We start from the raw sequence: 21268 nt of genomic DNA, 5'->3' as shown, positions 1-21268 counted from the left end.
AGTTCGAATGAAATATTGGATATTTGAAGCGAAATTGAAGAATACAAATTAAGTGTTAGTTAAATGAAATGAAATCTTTAAGTTTTACGTCCCACGGATATGCCGGTTAGGCTAAAGGAGTCGGTGATGATGAGAATTGAGTGAAATGATGGAATGAAGAAAGTGGGAGGAAACGTGAGAACACCGAGAAAACCCAAGAGCACGGTGTGTGTCCACCACAAAGTCCACACGGCGCGATCTGGGATCGAACCAGGGACCCCAAGCATCGGTGGTGAACGCTCTACCATTGAGCCACCACGCCTCCCAAAATTAAGTGTTAGTGGTAACACACATAAATCACATGTTGAATAGCCGTTTCTCGCTACAAATGACAGAGGGATTTCTTGGATGACTTAAAAGAGTCGGTAACTGACATCTTCCACAACATCCGCCAGCGAGGTCCGATGCTTCCCTGCCTTACTCAGAAGCGATCCCGTTTCCTGCAATTTATTCACTGGCGACCATATTATATTCCTGTTTGGGACAGAACGTAAGGCAAAGTTGCGTGTAACTACCCTTTGCGTAGCAACAACAGATCCCGGTCTCCAAAATTTTTTTAACGATAAAATCACTTTGTTCCAAAGAGTACATTATTGCAACTGTGTCCTGATCATATTGGTACAGTAGCACAGCATAATTCTCAATACAACGGCCCAGTTTCCTGTTTCTTATTGGCCGTCGCGAGGTTGCCATCTAACTAAGAAACTCAAATCTCCACACCGCACCTCACCTAATTCCAATTCGGTACAGTGGCGAATATTTGCTGCTTTTCTAGAGGCGTGGCCGATATTACCCCAAATGAATTTAAACCAGTAAGCATAGTTCCATAAATCTTCCAACGTTCCTTGATCATTTGCCATAAACCGCATGAAAATCGGACTTCAGTTAGAAATTCTAGACCCAAATGAAATCCATGAGTTTTAAAAGAATCACCTTGTATATGTTCTATGATGTACTATATAGGAAAGGTGTTTTTAGTTGTTCCTATAACTATTCTCTGAACTTGTAATTGTTTTATTTCTGACAAAAATGTCAGCTTCATTGTGTGATGAAAAGTAGTTTATAGTAATATCCAGCAAAAGACATGCAAGAGGTATTGGACTCAAGGCAGAAAAATAAATTTGCTTTTCTTGAAATAGGTAATAACATTTTATTCGTTACATTATATGGTTTTCGTTTTCACAATATGAAATGTCGTAAATTGTTGTAAGTGGTAATATTCAATATGTATTACACCGAATCTACCGTACACCAAAATTTCCCCACACCGAGTCGAGCAGAAACAGAAAGGTAACAATCAAATGATATTTCTGTTCATACTCTAAATATATGCCCTTTAATGTACAAACTATATATTTACTAACATTCAGATATAAGAAATAAATTACAAATTAAGAGTACTTTTTAAAAATGCTCACTTTTTAAAGGATGAACAAAGAAGGATTAAGAATGGAATACAATGCAAGCAATTACATACATTATAACCACTCCACCCGCAGTAATAAAAAAATCTTTCTTTAATTTCAGCCATCATATCTTAAATATATGCCTCTTTATCTTAAATATAATATACACTACTTTTTTTCGATTATGGAGTGGTGCTTTGTTGATGATTAACGAAAAGTAATTAGAAAACTTTTTCGAGTTAATCTTTTTAGGTTATGTTTCAGTTTGCGGCTCACATAAAACCAAAGACTTCTTCAACTCTAGACTAAATCATAACTAAAGGGAAAGGCCAGGCCGGTAGCCAGACCAAAAATGTAGAGGGGGGGCGGTAGAAATTACGGAGGCCCGATCCAACCATATTATAATTTATCTACATATTATAGTTCATTTGCAAACCTATCGTGAACATTTTAGGGGTCCGGCCCTCCTAGACCCCCTTGGATAAGTGTAAAATAAATAAGAGGAGCTTACGATAGAGCAAAACCCGTGCAACGATCTGACGGACAGCTATGTCTAATAAGTGCAATAAAAAGAGTTCTCTAAAGAACTTTCTTACCACACGACCTGGATCAAGACATACTTTTTTTTGGGGGGGGGAGGTGTCTTAGAAAATGTTTTGCATTTATCTATTTCAATTGCGTCATAATGCTTTTATGGATAATAGATTTAGCTGAGGACATTATTATTAATTAATATTCTTATATATAAGTTCATATGTAGAAAGGTGAGAAAACTTGCGATTGTTGGACATCAAAATGCCACTAGACTAAACTTCACATAGTTTCCTTTGTTGGCATCTTGCACGTATACTTTTATCTCAAGTTTAAATACCTGCTTACATTTTATGACATAAAATGAGGAAGAAAGTGGTTCAAGCTTTTCTAAGTGTCGGTCCCAGTATTTGTATGATATGAAAAAGGAAAACAGGAAGAGTTTGGGCATTTGGTATCCAACATAGAGGCGGGATCTTGGCCAAATGAAACGAAAAAGTTGCAGTTAGTATTCTTAGTTTTTTTCTATATTGTAGGATACTTTTATGGATGAATTATCAATAAGTGAGAAGATAATCCTTTATCTTGAAGCACGAATGGATACACACTTAAAGAAGTTCACTGGGAGGACTTAAAACGAGTTCTAAATTATCGTGAAATGAGAGTATTCTTTACAAATGTGAACCAGTAGCCATGTGATAAATGTGAAACAGATTGTGTCAAGTGCCATGTTGAGAATGGACAATACACACACCTAACACTATATGCCCTTCCTTTGCTTCGTTTTCTCCAAGACCCTTCCATTTCAAGAAATAGAGTTAGTCGTGTGTTTGTATATATAAGACTGGCCACCCTGAAAAAAATCTTCACAGCCGGGAGTGGGTGGAGCAACTCAGCTGGAAGGGTCGCGAAGATCGAATTCCGTAGACTTGCAACCTCCTGAGATACGGATATTACACGCTGTTTGTCCACCACAAAGTTCACTTGGCGCGAGCTGAGATCGAACCAGGAACCCCATGCACCAGAGGTGAACGCTCTACCACTGAGCCACCGCGGCCCCCGCAACTTGGAAGAGGGGAGGGGAATGTGTATATAATGTATATATAGTAGACCCTATATTCGTAGTATATAGTATATATAGTATAGTACGAGTATAGTATATATATAAGAGTGATCGAAAATGGCCTATATTAGTGCCCAATCCGTAGTTTCCGGGATCGCTGAGGTGAACAGTGACGCCGTTTAAATCCAATTCAACCTCGCAACTTAGGTGAGGAGGAGGGGAAAGATACATAAAAATGATCGAAAGTGACCGATAACAAAGTGCTTCAGTAATAGTAAAAAGTGACTGAGTAACGGGATATGTTACTAATTTTTTAAAATTATTTTAACCCAGTGAAACGGATAATTGATGCTAGTTTATAATGTAAACTCTTATTGCAAGGCTAGCTGGCTTAATAGATGATAAGAGAAGCTACTTGAAGAATTAATAGATAGCGAACTACGACTAGAAAGGCAGGAAAACTGGCGATGAGTTTCCAGACATCCCTCAACCCACAGTACTCAACTAACAGCAGTCTGGATAGCCGTAGCCCTTCCATACCTGTTAATGCAGGAGAAATTAATTTTATAATTTTGTGTTTGAAACAACATAAACGAAGTTCTTGCAGATCAGATATTGTAAAAATAAATTTGAGAAATACATAATATTCTTAAGAAAAATTGTTATTCCAAGAGTTTATCGTTAGTTCTAATAAATTGGTTTAAGATATATTATGTTGACATTCCAAGAAATTACAGCTTCACAAGACCTCCATTATCTTGTATATCGTAAACTTGAAGGAGGACAAAATAACACCGAAGATGCATTATTTATCTTTGAATTAGTAACTCCTTCTTTTAGGATTATGTGCAAAAATATTCCACGAAATTTCGAAGTCTTCGGCTGAAACTAATTTTGTACGCCTACCACCAGCTCTTTACTTGGAAGAATTTTTGTTTGTCACATCCTGTTGTTCTTCGCTCTTTGTTTCTATTTTGTTAAACAACAAGTAATTATTATCTCTTCTTTTTGTCATGTGGAAATAACCCGACGCAATATATTATTGAAGGGAATGAATGGTTCGAGAGTGTCGCAACGCACTGGCACAAAAATTCCCAGAACGAGATCCAATTGATAACCACCAGAAAATTAGTTGGTCTCTGCATAGAGGCGTTATTTATTTCCTCAATACGACAATTTCTAGCGACGCCCAATTTTTCGATCAACAATTTACGACTTTCCTGTCCTGATCAAAATACCAGGTAGGTACGTACCAGAGTGGACACACAAGGGAAGGGGAAGAATTTTTTTTTCAGTATGATTAAAAGGAAAAAAAACGGACCACATAGCAAGGACAAATACACAAGGACCTGTTGGACAGGAATTCTTGCCGTTGGACAGACTACCCAGTAATAATTACAGACCGAACATGTGCGTGCTACATTGAAATTCGTTGGAGTTTAGTAATGACAACACCTATGGTTCCAGGTGCAATTGCTCGTTGATATGTAAGCCTTCAGCCATTACTTTCTTCAGAGTTGGGTGCAGCTGATCTATAATACATTTGACAAAATGTTTCTTTGATATATTCTATTGAACAAATTTATTCAGATATACAGGGTTAGCATAAATGATTCATATATTTTGAAAAGGCTATATTTTCAAAAGTATCTTACATACATACATACATGAAAGATATATGAAAACAACCACAAATTCATCAAATTTATACACCCTCTACAAATGTTCAATATGTGTATCTTTGGTGACATGACACACGTTCAGACGATACTCCATGTATTATTTCTTGCTTTCCCTCCATTTTCGACAGGTACTAACCTCGTACTGCCACAGTGCTACACCCGATCGGTAAAACCATGGACTCCTGCTGCCACCTGGAATATACAATACAAACTTGGTGAGTAAGTATAATACTTTTGAAAATATTGCCTTTACAAAATGAATTAATCATTTATGCTAACCTTGTATTTTTCTTAACTACACGCTTATTCATAAAACATCATACATAATTTCCGTTAATAATTAAAAAAAAAAAAAAAATCCGTGATTTTTTAAATGTAAGTTTCCGTATTGTAAGATTGGTGACGGTAGCGCCATCTACAGTAATTTTAAGTGGCAAATATGGTAATATATATATATATATATATAGGGTGGTAGGTAACTCCACCGACAAACTTTGGGAGGTGATTCCTTATATGAAATGAAAGAAAAAAAATTCTAATAAACATGGGTCAAAAAACGTCTCCTTTCAGAGTTATGAACCGCTGAAAATTCACGTTTCGAAACGCTCTGCCTTAGAAACTACAGGACCGATCCCAAGCGGTTTAAGGAATTACAAAAGAACTAGTATGCGCTCTATCTAAATATCTATGTTCTACCGTGGTCCTTTATCGGCGAAACGAACTGTAAAAAGGAAGTTAAGGTATAGGGATACTCCTTTAAGTACTAATGGCGCATTTATTTCGCCGATAACGGAGGATGGTTAAACATGGATATTTAGATAGATCGCATACTAGTTTCTGTGTAACTTCTTAAACCGCTTAGGATAGGTCCTATAGTTTCTAAGGCAGCATTTCGAAACATGATTTTTCGGATTTTCGGCGGTTCATAACTCTGAAAGGAGACGTTTTCCGACCTATGTTTATCAGAACTTGCATTTCATATAAGGAATCACCTCCCAAAGTTTGTCGGTGGAGTTACCTACCACCCTGTATATAAATGGGTTGAGTTGAAAATTCCTTCTTTTTCTCAACTCGCTAAAAAAAAACAGATAATTGTTTCGAGACGAGGCCTTATTTTCACATCAAAGTTTGGAGCCGAGTCAGCCTCAACTATTGTCTCGCTGCATCCCTATAAATATTGGCGATACTTCGTCTTATAGAATTTGTACTTTTTAAGCGAAGTGTACAAAAGCAAGGCGTGATATAGATAAAAGATCAGAAACGTCAAGAGATGGAGGGAAGGCGTATAGAAAATACGACCATACAATTTTGTTAAACCAATAACTAACTATGTTCCCAACTGAGAAATCCCTTCTGGACAACAAGACAAAGTACATATTCTTTGCTGCTTTATTAGGATTTTACAGGCCACGGAAAAGAAGAAGAAGAAGAAGAAGATGGTGGAAACAAAACGGAGAGTGTCCAAGGATGGATAATTGTTCTACAATGTTTTAAACTTGTGATTACGCACTTTTCCTGTCACCATAAATCTTGAATGAAGGAAATAAAAGATTCTCTTACCTTCTTCAGGATTTACGTCCATTCCTTCGTTTAACGGTCTTTCTTAATTCTTGTAACATTGTCCCATGCGCCTTTCTATATACAACTAGTAATTTCTAAGAACAATAATTCAAAAGAAAATTGTTCTGAAATTCCTTCATTTTTTCTTTTAAGAAAGGAAAAGTTTCTTGTGATTCACCAATAGTTTGAGTTGCCTTGTATATAGAAACCTCTGACCCAGAGGACAATAATACATTCTCGGCGTCTCTCGCGTAACCATAGTATAGATAGCAAGCCTTATCTTTCTTGTGCATTGCTTCTTTGGGTCTTACTATTTATTACCTTAACCCTGAAGCATACATTTCAGTCAAATAACTAATTCCGGAAAATGATTCTTGTCATCTCATGTCACGCCATGTTGTGCTCTTGGCTCTGTTTAGTTTAGTACAACAAGCTTACAATTACATTTTGTTGTTTATTCTTACCGTTTATAATTACGCTTTGTAACTGATTGGTAGTAAGTTTGTATGGAGAATAGAAGTCGTGAACAGTGGCGGATCTAGAAAGTTAAAAACTGGAGGAGGCGGCCAGAATCAAGACTATGATAGGTATATCATAAGTTTACTACAAACTTCCAACAATATATAAATAATAGTTTAAATTATTTTTGTCACTGAAGAAACTGGGGGTCCTACACTGTAACCAATAACCGTGAAAATAAGTGCCTCCTACCAAGAAAAATATACGGTTTACCGTTTTTCTAAAAATAATGGTAGGAGACCGTTTTCCTGTTAGATGCTTGTGTCGGGCATGCGCATTGGAGAGAAAAAGCACATGTTCGAAGCGAGGATTGATGGCGCGTAGGTTCGGATGTGTTGTGCTTTGTTTTGCTTTGTTTCTTTCTTTTGTTTGCTTGTTTGTTTGTTTAGTGTGTGGTTTTCTGGTGTGATATATATACAGTAGGCCTACTACTGTTGAAGATATCCTGGAAATTCAACATTAAGCAAGGTAATGTATGGGAAAGCACCATGTTAATATTTGAACTTTGTTCGGTGACAAACAAAACTTTAGTTGGCTATCGTGGCAAGCAGATCGCTCCAAAGTGCAACGATTCGAAACCAAGAAGCTGCTGGATGTATTAACTAAATTCTTATGATAATGTAGCCAACTACGAGTGCTGGTGAAGCTAGAATTAGAATCACAATGTTGATTAAAAAAAAACAATTAGGAAAAGTGCTTCTTAGTTTACCGTACTTAGTACAGCATTACATAAATTGTGTTGCATCAACTGGAATTTTTCATGTTACAGAAATAAAAGTATACTGTCACTCGTGTGCCCGAAAGAGGGGCAGGGGGTAGCTCCCCTAGTTAATGAAAACGTATTAAATTTCTTAATACAAATAAAATAAAAAGTATCAAATGTAATAGGGTATATACTATATAGTAACCAGGGAGATGAGTCACCTAGAAAATTTTCATCGGGCGCCCATGCTGTCATTATTTTTTCTGGATAAATGAATTGTTAGATTTGAAAAATATTTATGTAAATGTTTTTACCTTTAATTTTGTTCTGAGTACCTATAATCTGTTCTGGTGTCTTGTTAATACATTTGAGCGTTTAATATATATGCAAAAGTTCGATACTCTGGAAGTTTGGTGACTTTTTTTTTTTTTTTTTTTGAGCATTGATACCACTGTTACATAATTATGCAAACACGTGTTTATTAATTTGGGATAGCGGATACTGGATACTGTAGGCAGTGTTGTGAGAAGTCATATGGTTTTACACTTGTTTAGTCGTAGTTCTGGTCATTCTAAGCTATGTTGTCGGATGCCTGCTTGGTTATCTGAAACCATAATGCGACTAATCGAATGAATCGCTGATTAGAATACTTGAGTTCTATTAGTCTACTGGTACTCATAGCGAAAATACATGCGATAAAGCTAGTCTTAACACTGCAACAGAATATCGATTTATGAATATCTTAAAAGAACATGGATGTTTGTTCCAACTACATTTTCAAAGCATGAGAAAACTCAGCTATAAAATTCAAGAAGTATTTCTTTTCTTTCTTTTTTCTTTTTTTTTTTTTTTGTATGTAATATCGAATTCTCTTCTGGTATTTTGTTCAATACATGAAAAATTGGTAATTTTGTAAAGAAGAAGCAATGTATGTTCAAGATGATATCAGAACAAGGGTTCGATATTACAAACTAAGAATTAATTTCAATTTTATTCTTATGGATCTTATGCACGTCATAGGTGTAACGCTTCTTTCGTTCACTTTTGTGTTTTCTTTAGTTAAGTAGTCTTTAACACCAGTGGACCAGTTTGCACTCTAGTTGCATCCATCCAGAAAAAAAATATTGCTAACTAGTGTGTGTACTGATACAGTTTCCAGCAATTCGATGAAACTTGGGTCAATATATATTGCCCAGCAAGAATTCTTACTGGATCTAGCAAGAGGGCAGGCTGGACCGGCAAGGACCTCTAGATAGGAAATCGGTGTGATAATTACCGTAAATCTTGTACGGTAATAACACACCTATGCTTTTTTTTTTTAAAAAAAAACGATCCCTAAATTTTACGGTAAATTACCGTAAAATATACGGTACCAAATTTGTTTCTAAACACGGCCAATATTATTTTGCTTCTAAATATACGGTCTGCCGTTTTTATGTAAAAACGGTGGTCCGTAAAATTTAGGGTAATCGGATGGCAGCGAGAGTTGACGGTAATCGGTCAGTAGATTTAAGGAGAAATTTTTTACAGTGTATGCCCCCGGCCCCGGACTAGATTCGTCACTCGTGAATAAGATACTTATCAACTCAGGAATTACTTTACTCGCTGATCTTGTGGCTAGGGCTTTGGTGTAAGAAGTCCTAGATTTGATTAAAATTTGAAAACAGGGCTTCCAATTCCATGTTAAACTGTAGATCCACGTCTCGTATAGTCTGTGTGTTGAAAATGAGTGCTAAACTTTAATAAACAAACAAATAAACACACTTGGGAATTGTAGATATGAATTTCGTTAGCTGTGTAGAAGTTCATTGGGTGTGTGTATTACAAATTCTCATTATATATTCATGAACATTAGAAATAAAAGGTAGAGCCACCACACTGAACTTTCTCACTCCAGTATCTTAAAATGAACTCACATAGCAGTTATAACTAAAATATCGAAATACATATCTATGCTTTAGAAATTCGCTTGTGCATAACTCGGGAAGCCAAAGCCTGCACGGTGTAATATTTCCCACGCTAACAAACACATCTAGGTCTATCACAATGCCAAGTTTGATCTAGATCGGACGCAAAATTTGACCGTCCGGCCGGATTTCGTCACGTGAGGTTTTGGCCAAGCGAAATTTTGGGTGGCGAGGTTTTGACCCCACAAGATTTTCGATTGCGGGATTTTGGGAGGCGAGGTTTCGGCTGCGAGATTTTGTACGTATACTTCTGGTTTAGAGTACTATACCATTTCTTTAGAGTATTATACCTTCTTTTTCTTCTTTTTCTTTTTTCTTTCTTTCTTTCTTTCTTTTTTTTTTTTTTTACAGGAATTTTGATTGAAAAGGAATTTCAGCTACTGCTAAGAAGAAAGGGTTAGAAATTGGCAATTATAGATAATAGCAGAATTGACTAAAATTATAGGTACTAGCCAGAGGCGGCATTTGAGGAAGGGTAGGGGGCAACTGTCTCCTAAGTTTTAGAAACATCTACTCTTTAATGAATTCTATACTCATATATATATATATATATATATATATATATATATATATATATATATATATATATATATATATATATATATATATATATATATATATATATATATATATATATATATATATATATAACATGAAATTCTTATGTCAGTGGATAACCTTGCCCAACTCCCTGGCCAAACCTGAAATAACGTTACTGGTAATAGCTAAACCATATTTCTATACCTTCTTGGCTGCGTTGCTTGTAGTTATCAGAAAATTTTGATAACTTCTTAATTACATTGCTTGCAGTTATCAGCAATTTTTAATAACTTCTTGGCTACATTGTTTGTAGTTATCAGTAATTTTTTATAGCTTCTTGGCTATGTGGCTTGTAGTTACTAGCAATTTTTCATAATTTTTTGGCTATATTTTCTTACGGGTATTCGCATTATTGCCCTCTTCCTTGAACTCAATTTAACGTTTAAAGTAAGAATCAAAAAGTAAACATACGAATAAATTTTCTCATTAAGTCCAAAACACATGTAGCGAGAAGTGTTCCAGAATAGAACCTTATTTGTATCTCATTTACTAATGATCTGAGCAGCGTAATTAAATTGTATTTTTTCTTTCCTCTAGCTTTTTTTCTTTTTTCTCATTTTTGTTTCTGCTGAGATACAAGATCTTACTGGTAGTCCTGACATCTAACGAGAAAATATGACAGCTAATATCAAAACAAAAGAAAATCAACGACGAGCCACGACAAAAGGTCTTTTGTGACTATCACGCGGCTTGTATAACGAAACGTGTTTGTGGAGGGTGGGGGGATGGAAGAATGGATAAAAATCAAGTGATAGCTATTTCCCCCATACCCCTCGGTTAGTTTACTCTATCAAAATGTGTCCTTCAACAATCAGGCAACGCCGCGCCTCGTTGGCGTCCGTTTTAATTGGGTCCTGAGCCACAAAAAGCCAATCTCATTTGCTCGCAGACCTCAACAATTGGTTTGTGTCCGTTGAAGGACAAAGCTAGTCCGCTGACCTGTCGCATCTTCCACATTAATCATATCGCACTCCCTCGAAAAGAAAAGGCTAAGAAGGTAGTTGATTGTCGGTTGGGGTTCTTCAAGACGATGCGACTTTTTTTTCCGGTAATTGTCTACAAGAGCGAGAAGATACTGCTCATTTGATTAATTTCCTAATCTACCTTCATCAAATACGAACTAATGTTAATTTTTTAATATTATGCCAAAGGGGGTATGAAACTTCATTGTGACTATATGCTTCGCATACGCGTCTTTCGGGCGGAAGATCCAAATTCAATTCCCTAATATGTTTGGGTACCAAAGCTGTAGGTCTATGCCTCATATACGAAGTATCCGAAAAGTAATGGTGAAGAATCAAACCACAGATTTCTTGCACCAAAACAAACAAAAAAAAAAAGTGTTTATATGACACATAGTCCGGAAGTGGACAGGGGCGAAGCTAGACAGCTTCGAATGTAAGGGGGGGGGGGGGAAGAACTTCACACCTGCCAGCGGAATAATGATAGGAGCTAGGATGGGAGTTCAGAAAGACATAAAAATCATATCGGCTTGACATGTTACATAACTGCGCCAGAGATTCTTCATACGTTATTTAGGAATTCTCCGAATGTCTATACGGCAGGGGAAATGGAAACCATACAGAAAAATGTTGTTATCCATGACACGATCGCACGCACATGTACAGTGGGAATCAAAGCAAAGATCACTGAGCATAGTTGCATAATCTCAGAGGGCAATGGAAAGTGGTATACCAGATAGAAATATACAGATGGAAGATAAAATAAGAACAGGTGTAATTAGTCGTGTCATGTAACGAAATAACAGGTAGAATCCAGAACGACGTACTGTATTTGTAACGTAGTATCTGATACAGAGTAGCACTACAAACCACTAGGTCATACGTGCTAACAATAAACGTACCTACAGAAGATGTTCAAAGTGCTGTCCTCCCACACCTATGCAACATGCTAATATCGTGAGTGTAACTGTTCACACGCATATTCAATGCGGTTTTGTAAATCGTTAAGTTCCTTTCCCCCACATTCGAAGCTGTCTAGCTGCGCCCCAGTCCACTTCCGAACTATGTGTCATATAAACTTTCTTTCTTCTTTTGGTGCCAGGAATCTGTGGTTTCATTTTTCAACATTACTTTTGGGACACCTTGTATCACCATGCTGCTGGAAAGAAGCATTTAATTTGAAATCAGCATAATAACTTTTATGTTAGTGCAAGGCATAAATGTGAATTTAGCAGTTGGAGCTAACTCGGGCTCACTACTCTTAATGGTGCTCACGCTCCTACTCTCAAGAAGGCTCATGCTGAGACTCGCACTCATTTGAGCTCGAGCTCACCAACAATGAGATTTTCGCAGACTCCATATCGCGTTCGTTACATTACACGTGGGTTCAGAAATGCGTGGATCAATAAAAACTTTGTATCACTTACTGTGACCCACGACCCACTCTCACTCACCTAAACCCATTGTCATCAATTTATTCTGACCCATGATCCACGCCCAACTCTTCGGACTAAAGAGTAGAGTTGATTTCAGTTTAGCGTCCCTTTCAGAAGCGAGGCTACATGAGACCTGGACCTACTGATTAACGTGGAATCCAAACCACATGAGCTTCCACCGGGAATCGAACCCGGGCCTCCACTGACTAAAGAGTTTACACTTATAATAAAACGAGGCTGTGAAATTATCACTAATCGGAGTTTGAATTTCTACGGTCAATCGCTCAAGCACCGCTCTGTTACAATACCAGTGGATCTGACCTTTACGATATAAAATGGTAAAGTGTTTGTCATAAGATGAATTTCAATTTAACTATCATATATAATTATTTTCTTGTTGAATTACAGATACTTTTCAGTGGAAAATAAGTAGTCTCAAATCAAGATAAAGTAACATAAAGGAGATAAAAAGTGTAAAGTTTGACTGTGTCTCCAAAGTCAAGTAGTAAATCCTGTTGCTGTTATTGCAATTACAAATATGAATATCCAAAAGTGCCTGAAGTTCTTTTTTCACTTAGATATACTCATCTCAAGTAAGTAAACAGAAACAAATAAAAAAGGAAGAAAATTGGATGCCTTAAAAGTAAAACGTAGACAAATTCACCAGTGTTCAGAAGATGATGTCTAGAATGCACTGAGCAGAGTGTGTCGGTGGGTCGTAAGAGTTGGTGGGTCGCAGAGAGTCATTCCTGTTGACCTACCACCCACTCACCAATCTTGACCCACTTGACCCATAATCCATTCTCCAACTCCACCTCTGTTCCGGTTTGGAAACTGTTAAATAAACTGTTAGAAACAGGCCCCTCAGGAAGACAGGGACGCTTGGAGAAGTGAAACCCCAACCTATACTTACTTACGTGCGTGCTGTACTGCATACAGTCAGTAAATCTGAAGCAGTATGTCGAATGTTGTCTATTCGTGAACAAGTACCAGTTTTAATATAAGTCATTTAAAAGTATTTTTACCATTACTTTTACTGTATCCGTGCTCTTGTTAAAAACTTTTTTTTAAAATTTTAATTTGAGACATTTTTGAAGCCACCATGATGATGAAGGGGACAGAACTAGCCAATCGAACAGAGAGTTGTCACTCGAAGTTAAACAAAAGTGTTGAGAATCCTCACTTCAATATATGTGGACTAATTGAGTTACTTATGAGGCTCCACCACGGCGAAATTAAAATACAATTTTACAATAATTATGTGATATCTTCAAATAGATAAAAGATAATCGAAAAGTTTAACAAAAGCTAGGTAGACAATAGGGTCTATTATTTTACATGACATACTGTTATCACGACTCACTTATCTGCTTTTGATTTCCAGCCATTTAGAAAATCGGCGTTTATAAAAGGCTGCAAACGGAAAGCTACTAGGTGACTCATGATAACGATACCTCACGCAAAATAATATTGTCTTGCGAGCTCTTGTTCCACATGTTGATTATCTTTTATCTATTTGAAGATATCACATAATTACTGTAAAATTAGCGGTATTTTAATTTCGCAGTGATTAGGCATCCTAAGCAGGAACAGTCCGAAATAGAATCTTCAATGACCATGCTTTTAGCCGAACATGCTTGAAGACATCAGAAGTGTAAGTGAAAATAACTCAACCAATCGCCTTCGTACTCTGAAATGTAAACTGTGTAGTGAACAAACATCTCTCTGTTCCAATATCTGGATGGTGTTGCTTGTTGTAAGGCGAGATTTGTTGTTGTTCAGTTAAATTTAACGTCGCGTTCAGCAACGAGGCTATATGAGACGTAAACCTACTGGTTAACTTGGAATTCGAACCACATGAGCTCCCGCCGGGAATTGAAACCGGGTCTCTCACGGCAAAGGCCCTTAGCCATGAAGGATTTTCCTCTTCGCCTTACATCAAGATGGAAAGTGGCGATTTTTTACATAAGAATTTTATTGCTGGAAATACATGAACCATGTATCATCTTAGTACAAATTGTTTTTCGTTAAACAGTAACTCTGTGTTACGTTAATTATATGATAGGATTAATTATCGGCGAATATTGCCACACCAATGAAGGAAAACTATTAAACATTTCTTCTTAACCAACTTCTCGGCCTAACAGTTTTTAACCTGTTAATTAAGATTGCCCACTTTTGAAAATGGAAATACCGGACAAAATATACTTGAAAAATAAGTCATCAGATTCGGTGGGGCTGGTAATATTTCATATCGTCTACATACTTTTACTGAATCTGAATGCATTATTTAATTGGAAGATGTAGCTGAGGGTGAAGCAGTGCTAGCCGTGCTCTTGAAAATGTACTTTTGTGGACCTTTAGCAGTTTTGATAAGTTTAGTATATTTTCTGCGTTCAACTCTTTCGCAAATTCCGCACAGTACAGGTTGATATCAAAGCAATTTATAAGCTCTGTTTTAACAATGTTCATCGACAAACGACACCTTTCGTTAGTTCAAAATAATCTGAATAGAACAGAGAATAGGACAAAAATTACCAGACATTTAATTGAAGTCGTACCAGACACTGAAAACAGGCCCGTATCCAGGGGGGATCTAGGGGGACCGGCCCCACTAAATTTTTGCTGCCCCCCTAAAATTTTCACAGTAGGCTTGCAAATGAACTATAATATGGTTGGATCCGACCGGCCTAACTTCAGCCGCCCCCCCCCCTAAATTTTTTTGGGCTGGCTACGGGCCTGCTGGACAAGGAGGTCCAAAACTGAACTGTCAGGTAAAATACCGGACAGTTGGCAACCCTATGTTCAACTTTTGAATTTGACATTAACGACTTTATATCCCGTAAAAAACTTTAAAAAAAACTCAAAAATCATAAACCGGATACTAAGAAGCACAAGAAAAGAAAATATTTTGTTTGATTTTTTTAATCACAGTATTCTGTCTTCAAAATGTGCAATGTATATTTTTGACATAGTGCCATCTAGGAAAATGAAGTGGAAATAAACTTCTCTTAAAAGCATGCTTGGAATAGCACAAAGTTTAGATAGATATAAAAGAGTGCGAGAGCAAGGGAAAATAGAATGGTTGTTAACATACAATGCGCTTGTGTTTGTGTGTGTGAAAGAACTCAGAAAAGAAGGGTACCAAGTTACTGAAGCATAAGATATTTGCATTCTGTCATTACTCTTGTTAATTGCTTAAGCATGTCTCTCGCATATGTCCCCCCAGAGAAACCCTAATTACTGCAGCTAAGTTTTCTTCAGTTTGCGACTGAATCATTTGGCCTCTTCTATCCATGTATTCCCCCCTTCTTCGTTTCAGATCGGAACCTTTCCATCAAGTTTTCTACCAGTTCCCCAAAATGTCTGCAACGGACGGAGGTCTAACGTTAAGATGGAATTTACTTAACCCTATTCCCGCAGCCAGCGCACGGTAACTTTTCCCTCTGATTAAGCTGGAGACATAATAAGTTCAAAGGCTTCTGTTGGAGTTGATTTCCTTAAGGCATGCTATACGGGATCAAGGTACGTACCTACGACAGCCGCACAAAGACACAGCCAAAGTTCGTTCCTTCCATTTCAGAAACTGAGAGAAGTTAGTCTTCGGTTTGACTGAAAGATCAGAGAGAACTAACTCTGCATCAGATGTTGACTTACGAACTCAATTTCTAAAATAAGTTTAAAAAATTAAAGGTGTTGAGTACTTGCACCATCATGTTGGTTTACAGTCCGTTGATTTGTGTAGGTAAGTATTCTTCTTTAAAGTGAACAGTACGTTTAATGGTTTGATTTTACTGGAACTCCAAGTCAGTGGCGGATCTAGAAAGTAAAAACTGAGGGGGCAGCCAGAACCCAGCCTATGTTAGCTGTATCATGACCTTATTATAAACTTTCAAAAATATATTAAATTATTTTTGTCACTCAGGAAACTGGGAAGCCTAGGCCCCCCTTCTCTCAGGCTATATCCGCCCTGCTTCAAGCCAAGTTAGATGTGTCTTGCTTTGCGAAAGGTAAATTATATGGAATCTGTATCTATATCTACAGTATATAAAAAAAAGATGGTGGCCTCCTCACTGGTCTAGTAGCAAGCGTGTGCGTCTTTGTTGTATTGGGGCCACGGGTTCGATTTCCGGTGAGAGGACTATGAAATTTGTACACATTACAGATGTTAGGATTCCACTTTAAAATGTAGATTCACGTCTCATATAGCCTCGATTGTGAAAAGGAACGCTAAATTCCAACCGACAGCTGAAAGAGATGGCTTCATTCATCAATGCCCACGCCATACAGGAATATAAAATTTCGACACAAAACTCCTTTTGTTACACAAACAAGGGATAGGACAGGATTTTTGAAAGTACTGGATGACTCAAAAAACGGAAAATTTTGAAAATTAAAAAAATTTCATGAAAACTATCTTTAAAAAATATTTATCTAATTTAATAGTATAAAGGTAACCAACAAAGTTCTATCGCTTTTTCACTAACCACTTTCGAACACTAATATGTCACCTAAGACGTACCTGGAAAATCAAAAACAGTCCCCATCAGTATCGACGACCTTGTGTCAATGTTCTAGAAGGCCAAGGATTCCATCGCGGTAGAACTTTGTGGGCCGTGAAGCGAAGAAGGTATCAAGTGCATTTTGCATCTCTACTAGGGATTTGAACTGGCGTCCTCTAAGGTGATAATAGGATGCTGCAACGTCCGGGGAGTATGGCGGATGTAATAGGGTTTCCCATCGAAGGGGTAGAATGGTGTCCTGGGTCATCCTAGCCATGTGGGGCTTCGCGTTGTCCTGAAACAGAAGGACCCCTTTGCGATTTAGAAGTGCTGGCTCTAGAATTTTGAGTTTTTTTAAAACACTACTCACCTGCTGACAGTACACAGTTGTATCGATGCTCTGATTAGCTGGTAGCAGTTCCTGATGCACGATCTGCGAGCACTCTACCAAATACACAGTAGGACCTTCTTCTGGTGCAGTGCTGGTTTCGGCTGTTTTGGAACCGGTTCATGGGATGCTAACCAATGATGACGTCGCCGTGGAGCTTTGTACAGGTTCCATTTCTCATCACATGTCAACACCCTGTCCACAAATGGCTTCTTCCTCAGACGAGACAGCAAAGAAACACAGGTGTCTGCTCGCGTTGCCTTCTGGCCCGGAGTCAAATCATGTCGGACCTATCGACCCAACTTGTAGTGCTTTCGAAGATGATGGAGGTGCTGCCGAATGGTCTCATACTGAATTGTATTCCTAGTTCCTCAAATGTCTGGCCACTGTTCGCCTCAATTGCTATGCCGAATATCTTCATTTTGTACATGTGTTGGTCTTCCGGTAAGTGGTGCGTCTTCGAGTGTTTCGTCACAATCCTTGAACTTGTTAAACTACCTCTACATTGTCCGACTAGTCACGACACCCACATCAAAGGCCTGGCATATCTTCCGCCCCACTGCAGTGGCGTTTGACCCCAGTTTTAACTCATATAGCATACACCTCCTTATGACGCTCTGTGAAGGTCCCATGTTCACTCTTTCCTTACGCAAGTTCACGGTGTAACTGAGCTGCCACAACCAGGTAGTATGTTGGCTATACCTGCACCAACAACTGACCTTCGCTTTATATCCATTCGCATTCAACTTACGATGTGATGGCCAACTGAACACAGACCTCCACAAAAAGCGATAGAATTTCCTTGGTTATCGTTATATTAAAATTTCTGATTCTTTATTTAGAAAATACAATGTGAAGATTCGTTTAAGCTTTGAATATGAAATTCGGTATATACACGCTTCATTAAAAATTAGTAAACCCTGGTTGCAGAGTTTTCGAAAACTACGTTCCTCAAAGAGGGATGGATCAATTTTTACAATATTCAGTTTTCAGATTTTATAGGAATGTTATAGAAAATAAAATTTATTCTTTACAGAAAGGTACATTTAACTAAGCTTGAAGAATAAATTAACAAATTCATCACTTAAATCCCGTTCATTTCAAATAGGAAATAATAATAATTCCTCATTTAAAACAGTAAGCTGATAAATCAAAATGGAGGAAATCTGCTGTACCGAAGAATCGCACTTTACAGTAATCCTTTTTATTTCCCCCAACTTATTTTATAGAATGGGTTACGTCAGTACTAGAGGACTATGGAATATTGATAGAGCGCGTTTCTGTGTAATTGCTTCAAAAAGCATGCGAGAGGTCATCTAATTTCCAAGCCAGGAAGTTTTAAAACGTGATATTTTGCATTTAAAGCAGTTTGTAATTTGAGAAGAAGTGTTTTCCGACCCATTTTTATTAAGACTTTTTTCTTTCATTCGATATAGACGAAAGGTTTCTACTTTGTGTCATTGTATCTCAGGGCATTAACGCCACTAGAGTGAGCAAGGGGAGCGAGTGTCCCTCCCCAGTGGCACCATCCACACTTCAACCGAACTCCCCCAGGCACGATCTGTTATAATGCACTTCAAATAATATAAAACTGCTATCTTTGATCTACAAAAAAAAAAAAAAAAAAAAAAAAAAAAAAAAAAAAAAATGGCCCCAAAATGTTTCTGTCCCTCCTCTGCTGCCCCCAAGAAATTAAAGCTGGCGTCTGGTGTCGTCACTGTCCCACGGTGCGGCGCGTTACTATCAAATGTATTGTGAGATGTTTTGTTATGATTTGAATATAAAACGCATGAAGAAATTATGATAAAGTAATACTATATTTTTTCAACGTAGTATTATTCCTAACCGCGGTATCAAATGTTGATTTGTACCATTTTCGCAACTAACATTCAATGATGATACGAGATGTCTCTGTTTGTAATATTGTATATTGGCGCTGTTTATCGGTTCGTGCAGGACCGTAATTTGTAGGGACAGGGAACCAACTGTCTTCCCATTTAAGCTTCCCGTCGTTCGAGAAGGTCCCATTCCAAAATCAAATTTTGTACTCCCTATGATACAATACGAACATACACCGGTGTAAATGTACATTGTATAAATGAATCATGGAATAGTTTCACATCTCAAAAACACTGGCGCAAATCTACTGAAAGGGTTAATCAAACAAAGGCAATACAATGATTGGAACGAAGAGATCTGTATCAAATATAGAAATAGGAGGGAAGGAAATTCAAAACGTGACTAGTTTGCGATATCTCTGTAGTATTATTATTGAAGATATGAAGTGTGAACATGAAATAAAAGTAAGGATAGGACTGGTAAAAAAAAGTCAGTGGGAAGAAAAGTATGTTATGTGGATCATTGAATAAACAGCTAAGAAAAGGAAGTTATAAAATGTTTCATGTCGAAAAAAAGTGAAATGAAATCTCTCAGGTTTACGTCCCACGCTTATGCCGGCTAGGCGAAAGGAGATGGTGATGATATGAAATGGCAGAATGAAGAAAGTGGTAGGAAACGGAAGAGTCGCGAAAAAACCCACGAACACGTTGTTTGTCCACCACAAAGCCCATTTGGCGCGAGTTGGGATGAAATCATAGACCTGTCACACAAGAAGTGAAGGTTGTACCACTGAGCCAGCGTGCCTCCATGTTTCAAGTCGAGTACTCTGAGGTGCAGAAATTAGCTCACTACTCTAAAGCGTCGAAAGAAGAAAAGGGGATTTCGAGATGTGGGCATGTAGAACGAAGAAAATTAGCAGGGCAGAACAGAAATCAAATGTGGAACAGTAGAAAAAGAAAACAATATTAAATGAAATTGGAAAGTTGATTAAAAACTAGTTGGAGCATTGACCGAGAATAAAATAATATGCATATTATAAATTCTTATGCGTAATTTTCGAGAAGATAGAGAAAAACGATTTATTACACCTGAGAATTGATTGTTACACCTGTGTGTGTAATAACCACAACATTATTAAGATGAAAGTGATGCTGAGGAGTACCTTTATTAAGCTTTTCAACTTGACATCCATCGGGTAGTTATTGACGAATACCACAAAACTGTAACTTGTGGACTTTAACCCGGAATCAGTTGTTTTACCTGAAGTACCGCGATTGGTCGCGTGTTGGATATTGTCTAACGTAACATTTTGTCTGTAATGTGCTTAGAAACTTGGTAATTTTAACTCGTACCCTTTTTCACATTTATCTTGTTCTCCAGACCTCTATTTTACACTAACTTATCACTGTTTACTTTCCTGTTGACATCCCACAATAAGCCAACAGATGTTGATGCAGAAGTCATGACGTGAAGAGCTCGTTTCACAACATCCCATAAATATTCTATACGGTTGAGATCCGGTGAATTAGAAGGCCAATTCCTATGCTGCAGCTCCGTGAAATGTTACACAAGCCAAGCAAGTATAGTCCTGGCTTGGTGGCACAATGCATTGTCGTGCTGGAAAATACCGTCTTCATGTGGGGAGAAGTGTTGTATTATGGGGATACGTGATTGTCTAATACCTGCAGGTACACAACGGATGTATCTTTGTGGTCCATGCACACCAACGATCCGAGCTAATGCCAACAGAAACATCCCTAAACCATACAACCGCCCCCACCAGCTTGTACAGTATACGCATCATGCACGAGGTATCTATAGCTTCGTGTTATTATCACAATATATATATTCTATTAAGAGAAGCAATGAAAAAACCATTGCGTGATAGGACATAGAATAGTGAGGGAAATTTGAAATTGAGTGATATTTTGAATATTTTATTATTATAATAATAGAAAGGACAGAGAAAACGAATATAATAAAATAATAAAATTTTAATGAAAGCGTAAATTATATTAATATTTAATTATTTCACATTGAAATATAAAATTGTAAAATGTAACAATGCAAT

The sequence above is a fragment of the Thermobia domestica genome, chromosome 12 (genome assembly GCF_964235325.1).
Source record: "Thermobia domestica chromosome 12, izTheDome1.hap1.1, whole genome shotgun sequence".
NCBI classification, from domain to species: domain Eukaryota; kingdom Metazoa; phylum Arthropoda; class Insecta; order Zygentoma; family Lepismatidae; genus Thermobia; species Thermobia domestica.
This window is presented reverse-complemented; position numbering follows the sequence as displayed.